Raw genomic sequence first — 18,039 nt, forward strand, 5'->3', positions numbered from 1 at the left:
AGAGGCCTGCTGCCCGCCGCAATCGCCGCCGGGCCGGCCCGCACCCTGCCATTGAGACTGAACGGGGATTATTTATTTTTTTAACTTGGCCGCCGGGCCGGGGCGGGCATCGCCCCCGGTACCTCCAGCCGCTACTATTTCCGCGGGCCATGTTCCAACACTATTCACCCCGGCCAAGGGGCCTATTCCCCGGCCCGCACCCCGCCATTGAGACTGCACGGGAATTATTATTTTTTTATCTCTCAACCTGTCCAAGAGGCCTGCTGCCCGCCGCACTCGCCGCCGGGCCGGCCCGCACCCCGCCATTGAGACTGAACGGGGATTATTATTTTTTTTAACTCGGCCTCCGGGCCGGGGCGGGCTTCGCCCCCGGTACCTCCAACCGCTTCTATTTACGCGCGCCGCGTTCCAACATATTCACCCCGGCCAAGAGGCCTATTCCCCGGCCCGCACCCCGCCATTGAGACTGCACGGGAATTATTATTTTTTTATCTCTCAACCTGTCCAAGAGGCCTGCTGCCCGCCGCACTCGCCGCCGGGCCGGCCCGCACCCCGCCATTGAGACTGAACGGGGATTATTATTTTTTTTAACTCGGCCTCCGGGCCGGGGCGGGCTTCGCCCCCGGTACCTCCAGCCGCTTCTATTTACGCGCGCCGCGTTCCAACATATTCACCCCGGCCAAGAGGCCTATTCCCCGGCCCGCACCCCGCCATTGAGACTGCATGGGAATTATTATTTTTTTATCTCTCAACCTGTCCAAGAGGCCTGCTGCCCGCCGCAATCGCCGCCGGGCCGGCCCGCACCCCGCCATTGAGACTGAACGGGGATTATTATCTTTTTTAACTCGGCCTCCGGGCCGGGGCGGGCTTCGCCCCCGGTACCTCCAGCCGCTTCTATTTACGCGCGCTGCGTTCCAACATATTCACCCCGGCCAAGAGGCCTATTCCCCGGCCCGCACCCCGCCATTGAGACTGCACGGGAATTATTATTTTTTTATCTCTCAACCTGTCCAAGAGGCCTGCTGCCCGCCGCAATCGCCGCCGGGCCGGCCCGCACCCTGCCATTGAGACTGAACGGGAATTATTATTTTTTTATCTCTCAACCTGTCCAAGAGGCCTGCTGCCCGCCGCACTCGCCGCCGGGCCGGCCCGCACCCCGCCATTGAGACTGAACGGGGATTATTATTTTTTTTAACTCGGCCTCCGGGCCGGGGCGGGCTTCGCCCCCGGTACCTCCAGCCGCTTCTATTTACGCGCGCCGCGTTCCAACATATTCACCCCGGCCAAGAGGCCTATTCCCCGGCCCGCACCCCGCCATTGAGACTGCATGGAAATTATTATTTTTTTATCTCTCAACCTGTCCAAGAGGCCTGCTGCCCGCCGCAATCGCCGCCGGGCCGGCCCGCACCCTGCCATTGAGACTGAACGGGAATTATTATTTTTTTATCTCTCAACCTGTCCAAGAGGCCTGCTGCCCGCCGCACTCGCCGCCGGGCCGGCCCGCACCCTGCCATTGAGACTGAACGGGGATTATTTATTTTTTTTAACTCGGCCTCCGGGCCGGGGCGGGCATCGCCCCCGGTACCTCCAGCCGCTACTATTTCCGCGGGCCGTGTTCCAACACTATTCACCCCGGCCAGGAGGCCTATTCCCCGGCCCGCACCCCGCCATTGAGACTGCATGGGAATTATTATTTTTTTATCTCTCAACCTGTCCAAGAGGCCTGCTGCCCGCCGCAATCGCCGCCGGGCCGGCCCGCACCCTGCCATTGAGATTGAACGGGGATTATTTATTTTTTTAACTTGGCCGCCGGGCCGGGGCGGACATCGCCCCCGGTACCTCCAGCCGCTACTATTTCCGCGGGCCGTGTTCCAACACTATTCACCCCGGCCAAGAGGCCTATTCCCCGGCCCGCACCCCGCCATTGAGACTGCTTGGGAATTATTATTTTTTTATCTCTCAACCTGTCCAAGAGGCCTGCTGCCCGCCGCACTCGCCGCCGGGCCGGCCCGCACCCCGCCATTGAGACTGAACGGGGATTATTATTTTTTTTAACTCGGCCTCCGGGCCGGGGCGGGCTTCGCCCCCGGTACCTCCAGCCGCTTCTATTTTCGCGCGCCGCGTTCCAACATATTCACCCCGGCCAAGAGGCCTATTCCCCGGCCCGCACCCCGCCATTGAGACTGCATGGGAATTATTATTTTTTTATCTCTCAACCTGTCCAAGAGGCCTGCTGCCCGCCGCACTCGCCGCCGGGCCGGCCCGCACCCTGCCATTGAGACTGAACGGGGATTATTTATTTTTTTAACTTGGCCGCCGGGCCGGGGCGGGCATCGCCCCCGGTACCTCCAGCCGCTACTATTTCCGCGGGCCGTGTTCCAACACTATTCACCCCGGCCAAGAGGCCTATTCCCCGGCCCGCACCCCGCCATTGAGACTGCATGGGAATTATTATTTTTTTATCTCTCAACCTGTCCAAGAGGCCTGCTGCCCGCCGCAATCGCCGCCGGGCCGGCCCGCACCCTGCCATTGAGACTGAACGGGGATTATTTATTTTTTTAACTTGGCCGCCGGGCCGGGGCGGGCATCGCCCCCGGTACCTCCAGCCGCTACTATTTCCGCGGGCCGTGTTCCAACACTATTCACCCCGGCCAAGAGGCCTATTCCCCGGCCCGCACCCCGCCATTGAGACTGCACGGGAATTATTATTTTTTTATCTCTCAACCTGTCCAAGAGGCCTGCTGCCCGCCGCACTCGCCGCCGGGCCGGCCCGCACCCCGCCATTGAGACTGAACGGGGATTTTTTTTTTTTTTAACTCGGCCTCCGGGCCGGGGCGGGCTTCGCCCCCGGTACCTCCAGCCGCTTCTATTTACGCGCGCCGCGTTCCAACATATTCACCCCGGCCAAGAGGCCTATTCCCCGGCCCGCACCCCGCCATTGAGACTGCACGGGAATTATTATTTTTTTATCTCTCAACCTGTCCAAGAGGCCTGCTGCCCGCCGCAATCGCCGCCGGGCCGGCCCGCACCCTGCCATTGAGACTGAACGGGGATTATTTATTTTTTTAACTTGGCCGCCGGGCCGGGGCGGGCATCGCCCCCGGTACCTCCAGCCGCTACTATTTCCGCGGGCCGTGTTCCAACACTATTCACCCCGGCCAAGGGGCCTATTCCCCGGCCCGCACCCCGCCATTGAGACTGCACGGGAATTATTATTTTTTTATCTCTCAACCTGTCCAAGAGGCCTGCTGCCCGCCGCACTCGCCGCCGGGCCGGCCCGCACCCCGCCATTGAGACTGAACGGGGATTATTATTTTTTTTAACTCGGCCTCCGGGCCGGGGCGGGCTTCGCCCCCTGTACCTCCAGCCGCTTCTATTTACGCGCGCCGCGTTCCAACATATTCACCCCGGCCAAGAGGCCTATTCCCCGGCCCGCACCCCGCCATTGAGACTGCACGGGAATTATTATTTTTTTATCTCTCAACCTGTCCAAGAGGCCTGCTGCCCGCCGCAATCGCCGCCGGGCCGGCCCGCACCCCGCCATTGAGACTGAACGGGATTATTATTTTTTTTAACTCGGCCTCCGGGCCGGGGCGGACTTCGCCCCCGGTACCTCCAGCCGCTTCTATTTACGCGCGCTGCGTTCCAACATATTCACCCCGGCCAAGAGGCCCATTCCCCGGCCCGCACCCCGCCATTGAGACTGCATGGGAATTATTATTTTTTTATCTCTCAACCTGTCCAAGAGGCCTGCTGCCCGCCGCAATCGCCGCCGGGCCGGCCCGCACCCTGCCATTGAGACTGAACGGGAATTATTATTTTTTTATCTCTCAACCTGTCCAAGAGGCCTGCTGCCCGCCGCACTCGCCGCCGGGCCGGCCCGCACCCCGCCATTGAGACTGAACGGGGATTATTATTTTTTTTAACTCGGCCTCCGGGCCGGGGCGGGCTTCGCCCCCGGTACCTCCAGCCGCTTCTATTTACGCGCGCCGCGTTCCAACATATTCACCCCGGCCAAGAGGCCTATTCCCCGGCCCGCACCCCGCCATTGAGACTGCATGGGAATTATTATTTTTTTATCTCTCAACCTGTCCAAGAGGCCTGCTGCCCGCCGCAATCGCCGCCGGGCCGGCCCGCACCCTGCCATTGAGACTGAACGGGAATTATTATTTTTTTATCTCTCAACCTGTCCAAGAGGCCTGCTGCCCGCCGCACTCGCCGCCGGGCCGGCCCGCACCCCGCCATTGAGACTGAACGGGGATTATTATTTTTTTTAACTCGGCCTCCGGGCCGGGGCGGGCTTCGCCCCCGGTACCTCCAGCCGCTACTATTTCCGCGGGCCGTGTTCCAACACTATTCACCCCGGCCAGGAGGCCTATTCCCCGGCCCGCACCCCGCCATTGAGACTGCATTGGAATTATTATTTTTTTATCTCTCAACCTGTCCAAGAGGCCTGCTGCCCGCCGCAATCGCCGCCGGGCCGGCCCGCACCCTGCCATTGAGATTGAACGGGGATTATTTATTTTTTTAACTTGGCCGCCGGGCCGGGGCGGACATCGCCCCCGGTACCTCCAGCCGCTACTATTTCCGCGGGCCGTGTTCCAACACTATTCACCCCGGCCAAGAGGCCTATTCCCCGGCCCGCACCCCGCCATTGAGACTGCTTGGGAATTATTATTTTTTTATCTCTCAACCTGTCCAAGAGGCCTGCTGCCCGCCGCACTCGCCGCCGGGCCGGCCCGCACCCCGCCATTGAGACTGAACGGGGATTATTATTTTTTTTAACTCGGCCTCCGGGCCGGGGCGGGCTTCGCCCCCGGTACCTCCAGCCGCTTCTATTTACGCGCGCCGCGTTCCAACATATTCACCCCGGCCAAGAGGCCTATTCCCCGGCCCGCACCCCGCCATTGAGACTGCATGGGAATTATTATTTTTTTATCTCTCAACCTGTCCAAGAGGCCTGCTGCCCGCCGCACTCGCCGCCGGGCCGGCCCGCACCCTGCCATTGATACTGAACGGGGATTATTTATTTTTTTAACTTGGCCGCCGGGCCGGGGCGGGCATCGCCCCCCGTACCTCCAGCCGCTACTATTTCCGCGGGCCGTGTTCCAACACTATTCACCCCGGCCAAGAGGCCTATTCCCCGGCCCGCACCCCGCCATTGAGACTGCATGGGAATTATTATTTTTTTATCTCTCAACCTGTCCAAGAGGCCTGCTGCCCGCCGCAATCGCCGCCGGGCGGCCCGCACCCTGCCATTGAGACTGAACGGGGATTATTTATTTTTTTAACTTGGCCGCCGGCCGGGGCGGGCATCGCCCCCGGTACCTCCAGCCGCTACTATTTCCGCGGGCCGTGTTCCAACACTATTCACCCCGGCCAAGAGGCCTATTCCCCGGCCCGCACCCCGCCATTGAGACTGCACGGGAATTATTATTTTTTTATCTCTCAACCTGTCCAAGAGGCCTGCTGCCCGCCGCACTCACCGCCGGGCCGGCCCGCACCCCGCCATTGAGACTGAACGGGGATTATTTTTTTTTTAACTCGGCCTCCGGGCCCGGGCGGGCTTCGCCCCCGGTACCTCCAGCCGCTTCTATTTACGCGCGCCGCGTTCCAACATATTCACCCCGGCCAAGAGGCCTATTCCCCGGCCCGCACCCCGCCATTGAGACTGCACGGGAATTATTATTTTTTTATCTCTCAACCTGTCCAAGAGGCCTGCTGCCCGCCGCACTCGCCGCCGGGCCGGCCCGCACCCCGCCATTGAGACTGAACGGGGATTATTATTTTTTTTAACTCGGCCTCCGGGCCGGGGCGGGCTTCGCCCCCGGTACCTCGAGCCGCTTCTATTTACGCGCGCCGCGTTCCAACATATTCACCCCGGCCAAGAGGCCTCTTCCCCGGCCACACTCGTCCGCCGGGCCGTCCCGCACCCCGCCATTGAGACTGCACGGGAATTATTATTTTTTTATCTCTCAACCTGTCCAAGAGGCCTGCTGCCCGCCGCACTCGCCGCGGGCCGGCCCGCACCCCGCCATTGAGACTGAACGGGGATTATTTATTTTTTTAACTCGGCCTCCGGGCCGGGGCGGGCTTCGCCCCCGGTACCTCCAGCCGCTACTATTTCCGCGGGCCGTGTTCCAACACTATTCACCCCGGCCAAGAGGCCTATTCCCCGGCCCGCACCCCGCCATTGAGACTGCACGGGAATTATTATTTTTTTATCTCTCAACCTGTCCAAGAGGCCTGCTGCCCGCCGCACTCGCCGCCGGGCCGGCCCGCACCCCGCCATTGAGACTGAACGGGGATTATTATTTTTTTTAACTCGGCCTCCGGGCCGGGGCGGGCTTCGCCCCCGGTACCTCCAGCCGCTTCTATTTACGCGCGCCGCGTTCCAACATATTCACCCCGGCCAAGAGGCCTATTCCCCGGCCCGCACCCCGCCATTGAGACTGCATGGGAATTATTATTTTTTTATCTCTCAACCTGTCCAAGAGGCCTGCTGCCCGCCGCAATCGCCGCCGGGCGGCCCGCACCCTGCCATTGAGACTGAACGGGGATTATTTATTTTTTTAACTTGGCCGCCGGGCCGGGGCGGGCATCGCCCCCGGTACCTCCAGCCGCTACTATTTCCGCGGGCCGTGTTCCAACACTATTCACCCCGGCCAAGAGGCCTATTCCCCGGCCCGCACCCCGCCATTGAGACTGCATGGGAATTATTATTTTTTTATCTCTCAACCTGTCCAAGAGGCCTGCTGCCCGCCGCAATCGCCGCCGGGCCGGCCCGCACCCTGCCATTGAGACTGAACGGGAATTATTATTTTTTTATCTCTCAACCTGTCCAAGAGGCCTGCTGCCCGCCGCACTCGCCGCCGGGCCGGCCCGCACCCTGCCATTGAGACTGAACGGGGATTATTTATTTTTTTAACTTGGCCGCCGGGCCGGGGCGGGCATCGCCCCCGGTACCTCCAGCCGCTACTATTTCCGCGGGCCGTGTTCCAACACTATTCACCCCGGCCAAGAGGCCTATTCCCCGGCCCGCACCCCGCCATTGAGACTGCATGGGAATTATTATTTTTTTATCTCTCAACCTGTCCAAGAGGCCTGCTGCCCGCCGCAATCGCCGCCGGGCCGGCCCGCACCCTGCCATTGAGACTGAACGGGGATTATTTATTTTTTTAACTTGGCCGCCGGGCCGGGGCGGGCATCGCCCCCGGTACCTCCAGCCGCTGCTATTTCCGCGGGCCGTATTCCAACACTATTCACCCCGGCCAAGAGGCCTATTCCCCGGCCCGTACCCCGCCATTGAGACTGCATGGGAATTATTATTTTTTTATCTCTCAACCTGTCCAAGAGGCCTGCTGCCCGCCGCACTCGCCGCCGGGCCGGCCCGCACCCCGCCATTGAGACTGAACGGGGATTATTATTTTTTTTAACTCGGCCTCCGGGCCGGGGCGGGCTTCGCCCCCGGTACCTCCAGCCGCTTCTATTTACGCGCGCCGCGTTCCAACATATTCACCCCGGCCAAGAGGCCTATTCCCCGGCCCGCACCCCGCCATTGAGACTGCATGGGAATTATTATTTTTTTATCTCTCAACCTGTCCAAGAGGCCTGCTGCCCGCCGCAATCGCCGCCGGGCCGGCCCGCACCCTGCCATTGAGACTGAACGGGAATTATTATTTTTTTATCTCTCAACCTGTCCAAGAGGCCTGCTGCCCGCCGCACTCGCCGCCGGGCCGGCCCGCACCCTGCCATTGAGACTGAACGGGGATTATTTATTTTTTTAACTTGGCCGCCGGCCGGGGCGGGCATCGCCCCCGGTACCTCCAGCCGCTACTATTTCCGCGGGCCGTGTTCCAACACTATTCACCCCGGCCAGGAGGCCTATTCCCCGGCCCGCACCCCGCCATTGAGACTGCATGGGAATTATTATTTTTTTATCTCTCAACCTGTCCAAGAGGCCTGCTGCCCGCCGCAATCGCCGCCGGGCCGGCCCGCACCCTGCCATTGAGACTGAACGGGGATTATTTATTTTTTTAACTTGGCCGCCGGGCCGGGGCGGGCATCGCCCCCGGTACCTCCAGCCGCTACTATTTCCGCGGGCCGTGTTCCAACACTATTCACCCCGGCCAAGAGGCCTATTCCCCGGCCCGCACCCCGCCATTGAGACTGCACGGGAATTATTATTTTTTTATCTCTCAACCTGTCCAAGAGGCCTGCTGCCCGCCGCACTCGCCGCCGGGCCGGCCCGCACCCCGCCATTGAGACTGAACGGGATTATTATTTTTTTTAACTCGGCCTCCGGGCCGGGGCGGGCTTCGCCCCCGGTACCTCCAGCCGCTTCTATTTCCGCGGGCCGTGTTCCAACACTATTCACCCCGGCCAAGAGGCCTATTCCCCGGCCCGCACCCCGCCATTGAGACTGAACGGGGATTATTTTTTTTTTAACTCGGCCTCCGGGCCCGGGCGGGCTTCGCCCCCGGTACCTCCAGCCGCTTCTATTTACGCGCGCCGCGTTCCAACATATTCACCCCGGCCAAGAGGCCTATTCCCCGGCCCGCACCCCGCCATTGAGACTGCACGGGAATTATTATTTTTTTATCTCTCAACCTGTCCAAGAGGCCTGCTGCCCGCCGCACTCGCCGCCGGGCCGGCCCGCACCCCGCCATTGAGACTGAACGGGGATTATTATTTTTTTTAACTCGGCCTCCGGGCCGGGGCGGGCTTCGCCCCCGGTACCTCGAGCCGCTTCTATTTACGCGCGCCGCGTTCCAACATATTCACCCCGGCCAAGAGGCCTCTTCCCCGGCCACACTCGTCCGCCGGGCCGTCCCGCACCCCGCCATTGAGACTGCACGGGAATTATTATTTTTTTATCTCTCAACCTGTCCAAGAGGCCTGCTGCCCGCCGCACTCGCCGCGGGCCGGCCCGCACCCCGCCATTGAGACTGAACGGGGATTATTTATTTTTTTAACTCGGCCTCCGGGCCGGGGCGGGCTTCGCCCCCGGTACCTCCAGCCGCTACTATTTCCGCGGGCCGTGTTCCAACACTATTCACCCCGGCCAAGAGGCCTATTCCCCGGCCCGCACCCCGCCATTGAGACTGCACGGGAATTATTATTTTTTTATCTCTCAACCTGTCCAAGAGGCCTGCTGCCCGCCGCACTCGCCGCCGGGCCGGCCCGCACCCCGCCATTGAGACTGAACGGGGATTATTATTTTTTTTAACTCGGCCTCCGGGCCGGGGCGGGCTTCGCCCCCGGTACCTCCAGCCGCTTCTATTTACGCGCGCCGCGTTCCAACATATTCACCCCGGCCAAGAGGCCTATTCCCCGGCCCGCACCCCGCCATTGAGACTGCATGGGAATTATTATTTTTTTATCTCTCAACCTGTCCAAGAGGCCTGCTGCCCGCCGCAATCGCCGCCGGGCGGCCCGCACCCTGCCATTGAGACTGAACGGGGATTATTTATTTTTTTAACTTGGCCGCCGGGCCGGGGCGGGCATCGCCCCCGGTACCTCCAGCCGCTACTATTTCCGCGGGCCGTGTTCCAACACTATTCACCCCGGCCAAGAGGCCTATTCCCCGGCCCGCACCCCGCCATTGAGACTGCATGGGAATTATTATTTTTTTATCTCTCAACCTGTCCAAGAGGCCTGCTGCCCGCCGCAATCGCCGCCGGGCCGGCCCGCACCCTGCCATTGAGACTGAACGGGAATTATTATTTTTTTATCTCTCAACCTGTCCAAGAGGCCTGCTGCCCGCCGCACTCGCCGCCGGGCCGGCCCGCACCCTGCCATTGAGACTGAACGGGGATTATTTATTTTTTTAACTTGGCCGCCGGGCCGGGGCGGGCATCGCCCCCGGTACCTCCAGCCGCTACTATTTCCGCGGGCCGTGTTCCAACACTATTCACCCCGGCCAAGAGGCCTATTCCCCGGCCCGCACCCCGCCATTGAGACTGCATGGGAATTATTATTTTTTTATCTCTCAACCTGTCCAAGAGGCCTGCTGCCCGCCGCAATCGCCGCCGGGCCGGCCCGCACCCTGCCATTGAGACTGAACGGGGATTATTTATTTTTTTAACTTGGCCGCCGGGCCGGGGCGGGCATCGCCCCCGGTACCTCCAGCCGCTGCTATTTCCGCGGGCCGTATTCCAACACTATTCACCCCGGCCAAGAGGCCTATTCCCCGGCCCGTACCCCGCCATTGAGACTGCATGGGAATTATTATTTTTTTATCTCTCAACCTGTCCAAGAGGCCTGCTGCCCGCCGCACTCGCCGCCGGGCCGGCCCGCACCCCGCCATTGAGACTGAACGGGGATTATTATTTTTTTTAACTCGGCCTCCGGGCCGGGGCGGGCTTCGCCCCCGGTACCTCCAGCCGCTTCTATTTACGCGCGCCGCGTTCCAACATATTCACCCCGGCCAAGAGGCCTATTCCCCGGCCCGCACCCCGCCATTGAGACTGCATGGGAATTATTATTTTTTTATCTCTCAACCTGTCCAAGAGGCCTGCTGCCCGCCGCAATCGCCGCCGGGCCGGCCCGCACCCTGCCATTGAGACTGAACGGGAATTATTATTTTTTTATCTCTCAACCTGTCCAAGAGGCCTGCTGCCCGCCGCACTCGCCGCCGGGCCGGCCCGCACCCTGCCATTGAGACTGAACGGGGATTATTTATTTTTTTAACTTGGCCGCCGGCCGGGGCGGGCATCGCCCCCGGTACCTCCAGCCGCTACTATTTCCGCGGGCCGTGTTCCAACACTATTCACCCCGGCCAGGAGGCCTATTCCCCGGCCCGCACCCCGCCATTGAGACTGCATGGGAATTATTATTTTTTTATCTCTCAACCTGTCCAAGAGGCCTGCTGCCCGCCGCAATCGCCGCCGGGCCGGCCCGCACCCTGCCATTGAGACTGAACGGGGATTATTTATTTTTTTAACTTGGCCGCCGGGCCGGGGCGGGCATCGCCCCCGGTACCTCCAGCCGCTACTATTTCCGCGGGCCGTGTTCCAACACTATTCACCCCGGCCAAGAGGCCTATTCCCCGGCCCGCACCCCGCCATTGAGACTGCACGGGAATTATTATTTTTTTATCTCTCAACCTGTCCAAGAGGCCTGCTGCCCGCCGCACTCGCCGCCGGGCCGGCCCGCACCCCGCCATTGAGACTGAACGGGATTATTATTTTTTTTAACTCGGCCTCCGGGCCGGGGCGGGCTTCGCCCCCGGTACCTCCAGCCGCTTCTATTTCCGCGGGCCGTGTTCCAACACTATTCACCCCGGCCAAGAGGCCTATTCCCCGGCCCGCACCCCGCCATTGAGACTGCACGGGAATTATTATTTTTTTATCTCTCAACCTGTCCAAGAGGCCTGCTGCCCGCCGCACTCGCCGCCGGGCCGGCCCGCACCCCGCCATTGAGACTGAACGGGGATTATTTTTTTTTTTAACTCGGCCTCCGGGCCGGGGCGGGCTTCGCCCCCGGTACCTCCAGCCGCTTCTATTTACGCGCGCCGCGTTCCAACATATTCACCCCGGCCAAGAGGCCTATTCCCCGGCCCGCACCCCGCCATTGAGACTGCACGGGAATTATTATTTTTTTATCTCTCAACCTGTCCAAGAGGCCTGCTGCCCGCCGCACTCGCCGCCGGGCCGGCCCGCACCCCGCCATTGAGACTGAACGGGGATTATTATTTTTTTTAACTCGGCCTCCGGGCCGGGGCGGGCTTCGCCCCCGGTACCTCCAGCCGCTTCTATTTACGCGCGCCGCGTTCCAACATATTCACCCCGGCCAAGAGGCCTATTCCCCGGCCCGCACCCCGCCATTGAGACTGCATGGGAATTATTATTTTTTTATCTCTCAACCTGTCCAAGAGGCCTGCTGCCCGCCGCAATCGCCGCCGGGCCGGCCCGCACCCTGCCATTGAGACTGAACGGGAATTATTATTTTTTTATCTCTCAACCTGTCCAAGAGGCCTGCTGCCCGCCGCACTCGCCGCCGGGCCGGCCCGCACCCTGCCATTGAGACTGAACGGGGATTATTTATTTTTTTAACTTGGCCGCCGGGCCGGGGCGGGCATCGCCCCCGGTACCTCCAGCCGCTACTATTTCCGCGGGCCGTGTTCCAACACTATTCACCCCGGCCAAGAGGCCTATTCCCCGGCCCGCACCCCGCCATTGAGACTGCATGGGAATTATTATTTTTTTATCTCTCAACCTGTCCAAGAGGCCTGCTGCCCGCCGCAATCGCCGCCGGGCCGGCCCGCACCCTGCCATTGAGACTGAACGGGAATTATTATTTTTTTATCTCTCAACCTGTCCAAGAGGCCTGCTGCCCGCTGCACTCGCCGCCGGGTCGGCCCGCACCCTGCCATTGAGACTGAACGGGATTATTTATTTTTTTAACTTGGCCGCCGGGCCGGGGCGGGCATCGCCCCCGGTACCTCCAGCCGCTACTATTTCCGCGGGCCGTGTTCCAACACTATTCACCCCGGCCAAGAGGCCTATTCCCCGGCCCGCACCCCGCCATTGAGACTGCATGGGAATTATTATTTTTTTATCTCTCAACCTGTCCAAGAGGCCTGCTGCCCGCCGCAATCGCCGCCGGGCCGGCCCGCACCCTGCCATTGAGACTGAACGGGGATTATTTATTTTTTTAACTTGGCCGCCGGGCCGGGGCGGGCATCGCCCCCGGTACCTCCAGCCGCTACTATTTCCGCGGGCCGTGTTCCAACACTATTCACCCCGGCCAAGGGGCCTATTCCCCGGCCCGCACCCCGCCATTGAGACTGCACGGGAATTATTATTTTTTTATCTCTCAACCTGTCCAAGAGGCCTGCTGCCCGCCGCACTCGCCGCCGGGCCGGCCCGCACCCCGCCATTGAGACTGAACGGGGATTATTATTTTTTTTAACTCGGCCTCCGGGCCGGGGCGGGCTTCGCCCCCGGTACCTCCAGCCGCTTCTATTTACGCGCGCCGCGTTCCAACATATTCACCCCGGCCAAGAGGCCTATTCCCCGGCCCGCACCCCGCCATTGAGACTGCACGGGAATTATTATTTTTTTATCTCTCAACCTGTCCAAGAGGCCTGCTGCCCGCCGCACTCGCCGCCGGGCCGGCCCGCACCCCGCCATTGAGACTGAACGGGGATTATTATTTTTTTTAACTCGGCCTCCGGGCCGGGGCGGGCTTCGCCCCCGGTACCTCCAGCCGCTTCTATTTACGCGCGCCGCGTTCCAACATATTCACCCCGGCCAAGAGGCCTATTCCCCGGCCCGCACCCCGCCATTGAGACTGCATGGGAATTATTATTTTTTTATCTCTCAACCTGTCCAAGAGGCCTGCTGCCCGCCGCAATCGCCGCCGGGCCGGCCCGCACCCCGCCATTGAGACTGAACGGGATTATTATTTTTTTTAACTCGGCCTCCGGGCCGGGGCGGGCTTCGCCCCCGGTACCTCCAGCCGCTTCTATTTACGCGCGCTGCGTTCCAACATATTCACCCCGGCCAAGAGGCCTATTCCCCGGCCCGCACCCCGCCATTGAGACTGCACGGGAATTATTATTTTTTTATCTCTCAACCTGTCCAAGAGGCCTGCTGCCCGCCGCAATCGCCGCCGGGCCGGCCCGCACCCTGCCATTGAGACTGAACGGGAATTATTATTTTTTTATCTCTCAACCTGTCCAAGAGGCCTGCTGCCCGCCGCACTCGCCGCCGGGCCGGCCCGCACCCCGCCATTGAGACTGAACGGGGATTATTATTTTTTTTAACTCGGCCTCCGGGCCGGGGCGGGCTTCGCCCCCGGTACCTCCAGCCGCTTCTATTTACGCGCGCCGCGTTCCAACATATTCACCCCGGCCAAGAGGCCTATTCCCCGGCCCGCACCCCGCCATTGAGACTGCATGGGAATTATTATTTTTTTATCTCTCAACCTGTCCAAGAGGCCTGCTGCCCGCCGCAATCGCCGCCGGGCCGGCCCGCACCCTGCCATTGAGACTGAACGGGAATTATTATTTTTTTATCTCTCAACCTGTCCAAGAGGCCTGCTGCCCGCCGCACTCGCCGCCGGGCCGGCCCGCACCCTGCCATTGAGACTGAACGGGGATTATTTATTTTTTTAACTTGGCCGCCGGGCCGGGGCGGGCATCGCCCCCGGTACCTCCAGCCGCTACTATTTCCGCGGGCCGTGTTCCAACACTATTCACCCCGGCCAAGAGGCCTATTCCCCGGCCCGCACCCCGCCATTGAGACTGCACGGGAATTATTATTTTTTTATCTCTCAACCTGTCCAAGAGGCCTGCTGCCCGCCGCACTCGCCGCCGGGCCGGCCCGCACCCCGCCATTGAGACTGAACGGGGATTATTATTTTTTTTAACTCGGCCTCCGGGCCGGGGCGGGCTTCGCCCCCGGTACCTCCAGCCGCTACTATTTCCGCGGGCCGTGTTCCAACACTATTCACCCCGGCCAGGAGGCCTATTCCCCGGCCCGCACCCCGCCATTGAGACTGCATGGGAATTATTATTTTTTTATCTCTCAACCTGTCCAAGAGGCCTGCTGCCCGCCGCAATCGCCGCCGGGCCGGCCCGCACCCTGCCATTGAGATTGAACGGGGATTATTTATTTTTTTAACTTGGCCGCCGGGCCGGGGCGGACATCGCCCCCGGTACCTCCAGCCGCTACTATTTCCGCGGGCCGTGTTCCAACACTATTCACCCCGGCCAAGAGGCCTATTCCCCGGCCCGCACCCCGCCATTGAGACTGCTTGGGAATTATTATTTTTTTATCTCTCAACCTGTCCAAGAGGCCTGCTGCCCGCCGCACTCGCCGCCGGGCCGGCCCGCACCCCGCCATTGAGACTGAACGGGGATTATTATTTTTTTTAACTCGGCCTCCGGGCCGGGGCGGGCTTCGCCCCCGGTACCTCCAGCCGCTTCTATTTACGCGCGCCGCGTTCCAACATATTCACCCCGGCCAAGAGGCCTATTCCCCGGCCCGCACCCCGCCATTGAGACTGCATGGGAATTATTATTTTTTTATCTCTCAACCTGTCCAAGAGGCCTGCTGCCCGCCGCACTCGCCGCCGGGCCGGCCCGCACCCTGCCATTGATACTGAACGGGGATTATTTATTTTTTTAACTTGGCCGCCGGGCCGGGGCGGGCATCGCCCCCCGTACCTCCAGCCGCTACTATTTCCGCGGGCCGTGTTCCAACACTATTCACCCCGGCCAAGAGGCCTATTCCCCGGCCCGCACCCCGCCATTGAGACTGCATGGGAATTATTATTTTTTTATCTCTCAACCTGTCCAAGAGGCCTGCTGCCCGCCGCAATCGCCGCCGGGCGGCCCGCACCCTGCCATTGAGACTGAACGGGGATTATTTATTTTTTTAACTTGGCCGCCGGCCGGGGCGGGCATCGCCCCCGGTACCTCCAGCCGCTACTATTTCCGCGGGCCGTGTTCCAACACTATTCACCCCGGCCAAGAGGCCTATTCCCCGGCCCGCACCCCGCCATTGAGACTGCACGGGAATTATTATTTTTTTATCTCTCAACCTGTCCAAGAGGCCTGCTGCCCGCCGCACTCGCCGCCGGGCCGGCCCGCACCCCGCCATTGAGACTGAACGGGGATTATTTTTTTTTTAACTCGGCCTCCGGGCCCGGGCGGGCTTCGCCCCCGGTACCTCCAGCCGCTTCTATTTACGCGCGCCGCGTTCCAACATATTCACCCCGGCCAAGAGGCCTATTCCCCGGCCCGCACCCCGCCATTGAGACTGCACGGGAATTATTATTTTTTTATCTCTCAACCTGTCCAAGAGGCCTGCTGCCCGCCGCACTCGCCGCCGGGCCGGCCCGCACCCCGCCATTGAGACTGAACGGGGATTATTATTTTTTTTAACTCGGCCTCCGGGCCGGGGCGGGCTTCGCCCCCGGTACCTCGAGCCGCTTCTATTTACGCGCGCCGCGTTCCAACATATTCACCCCGGCCAAGAGGCCTCTTCCCCGGCCACACTCGTCCGCCGGGCCGTCCCGCACCCCGCCATTGAGACTGCACGGGAATTATTATTTTTTTATCTCTCAACCTGTCCAAGAGGCCTGCTGCCCGCCGCACTCGCCGCGGGCCGGCCCGCACCCCGCCATTGAGACTGAACGGGGATTATTTATTTTTTTAACTCGGCCTCCGGGCCGGGGCGGGCTTCGCCCCCGGTACCTCCAGCCGCTACTATTTCCGCGGGCCGTGTTCCAACACTATTCACCCCGGCCAAGAGGCCTATTCCCCGGCCCGCACCCCGCCATTGAGACTGCACGGGAATTATTATTTTTTTATCTCTCAACCTGTCCAAGAGGCCTGCTGCCCGCCGCACTCGCCGCCGGGCCGGCCCGCACCCCGCCATTGAGACTGAACGGGGATTATTATTTTTTTTAACTCGGCCTCCGGGCCGGGGCGGGCTTCGCCCCCGGTACCTCCAGCCGCTTCTATTTACGCGCGCCGCGTTCCAACATATTCACCCCGGCCAAGAGGCCTATTCCCCGGCCCGCACCCCGCCATTGAGACTGCATGGGAATTATTATTTTTTTATCTCTCAACCTGTCCAAGAGGCCTGCTGCCCGCCGCAATCGCCGCCGGGCGGCCCGCACCCTGCCATTGAGACTGAACGGGGATTATTTATTTTTTTAACTTGGCCGCCGGGCCGGGGCGGGCATCGCCCCCGGTACCTCCAGCCGCTACTATTTCCGCGGGCCGTGTTCCAACACTATTCACCCCGGCCAAGAGGCCTATTCCCCGGCCCGCACCCCGCCATTGAGACTGCATGGGAATTATTATTTTTTTATCTCTCAACCTGTCCAAGAGGCCTGCTGCCCGCCGCAATCGCCGCCGGGCCGGCCCGCACCCTGCCATTGAGACTGAACGGGAATTATTATTTTTTTATCTCTCAACCTGTCCAAGAGGCCTGCTGCCCGCCGCACTCGCCGCCGGGCCGGCCCGCACCCTGCCATTGAGACTGAACGGGGATTATTTATTTTTTTAACTTGGCCGCCGGGCCGGGGCGGGCATCGCCCCCGGTACCTCCAGCCGCTACTATTTCCGCGGGCCGTGTTCCAACACTATTCACCCCGGCCAAGAGGCCTATTCCCCGGCCCGCACCCCGCCATTGAGACTGCATGGGAATTATTATTTTTTTATCTCTCAACCTGTCCAAGAGGCCTGCTGCCCGCCGCAATCGCCGCCGGGCCGGCCCGCACCCTGCCATTGAGACTGAACGGGGATTATTTATTTTTTTAACTTGGCCGCCGGGCCGGGGCGGGCATCGCCCCCGGTACCTCCAGCCGCTGCTATTTCCGCGGGCCGTATTCCAACACTATTCACCCCGGCCAAGAGGCCTATTCCCCGGCCCGTACCCCGCCATTGAGACTGCATGGGAATTATTATTTTTTTATCTCTCAACCTGTCCAAGAGGCCTGCTGCCCGCCGCACTCGCCGCCGGGCCGGCCCGCACCCCGCCATTGAGACTGAACGGGGATTATTATTTTTTTTAACTCGGCCTCCGGGCCGGGGCGGGCTTCGCCCCCGGTACCTCCAGCCGCTTCTATTTACGCGCGCCGCGTTCCAACATATTCACCCCGGCCAAGAGGCCTATTCCCCGGCCCGCACCCCGCCATTGAGACTGCATGGGAATTATTATTTTTTTATCTCTCAACCTGTCCAAGAGGCCTGCTGCCCGCCGCAATCGCCGCCGGGCCGGCCCGCACCCTGCCATTGAGACTGAACGGGAATTATTATTTTTTTATCTCTCAACCTGTCCAAGAGGCCTGCTGCCCGCCGCACTCGCCGCCGGGCCGGCCCGCACCCTGCCATTGAGACTGAACGGGGATTATTTATTTTTTTAACTTGGCCGCCGGGCCGGGGCGGGCATCGCCCCCGGTACCTCCAGCCGCTACTATTTCCGCGGGCCGTGTTCCAACACTATTCACCCCGGCCAGGAGGCCTATTCCCCGGCCCGCACCCCGCCATTGAGACTGCATGGGAATTATTATTTTTTT

The sequence above is a fragment of the Hippocampus zosterae genome, chromosome 4 (genome assembly GCF_025434085.1).
Source record: "Hippocampus zosterae strain Florida chromosome 4, ASM2543408v3, whole genome shotgun sequence".
Taxonomy (NCBI): domain Eukaryota; kingdom Metazoa; phylum Chordata; class Actinopteri; order Syngnathiformes; family Syngnathidae; genus Hippocampus; species Hippocampus zosterae.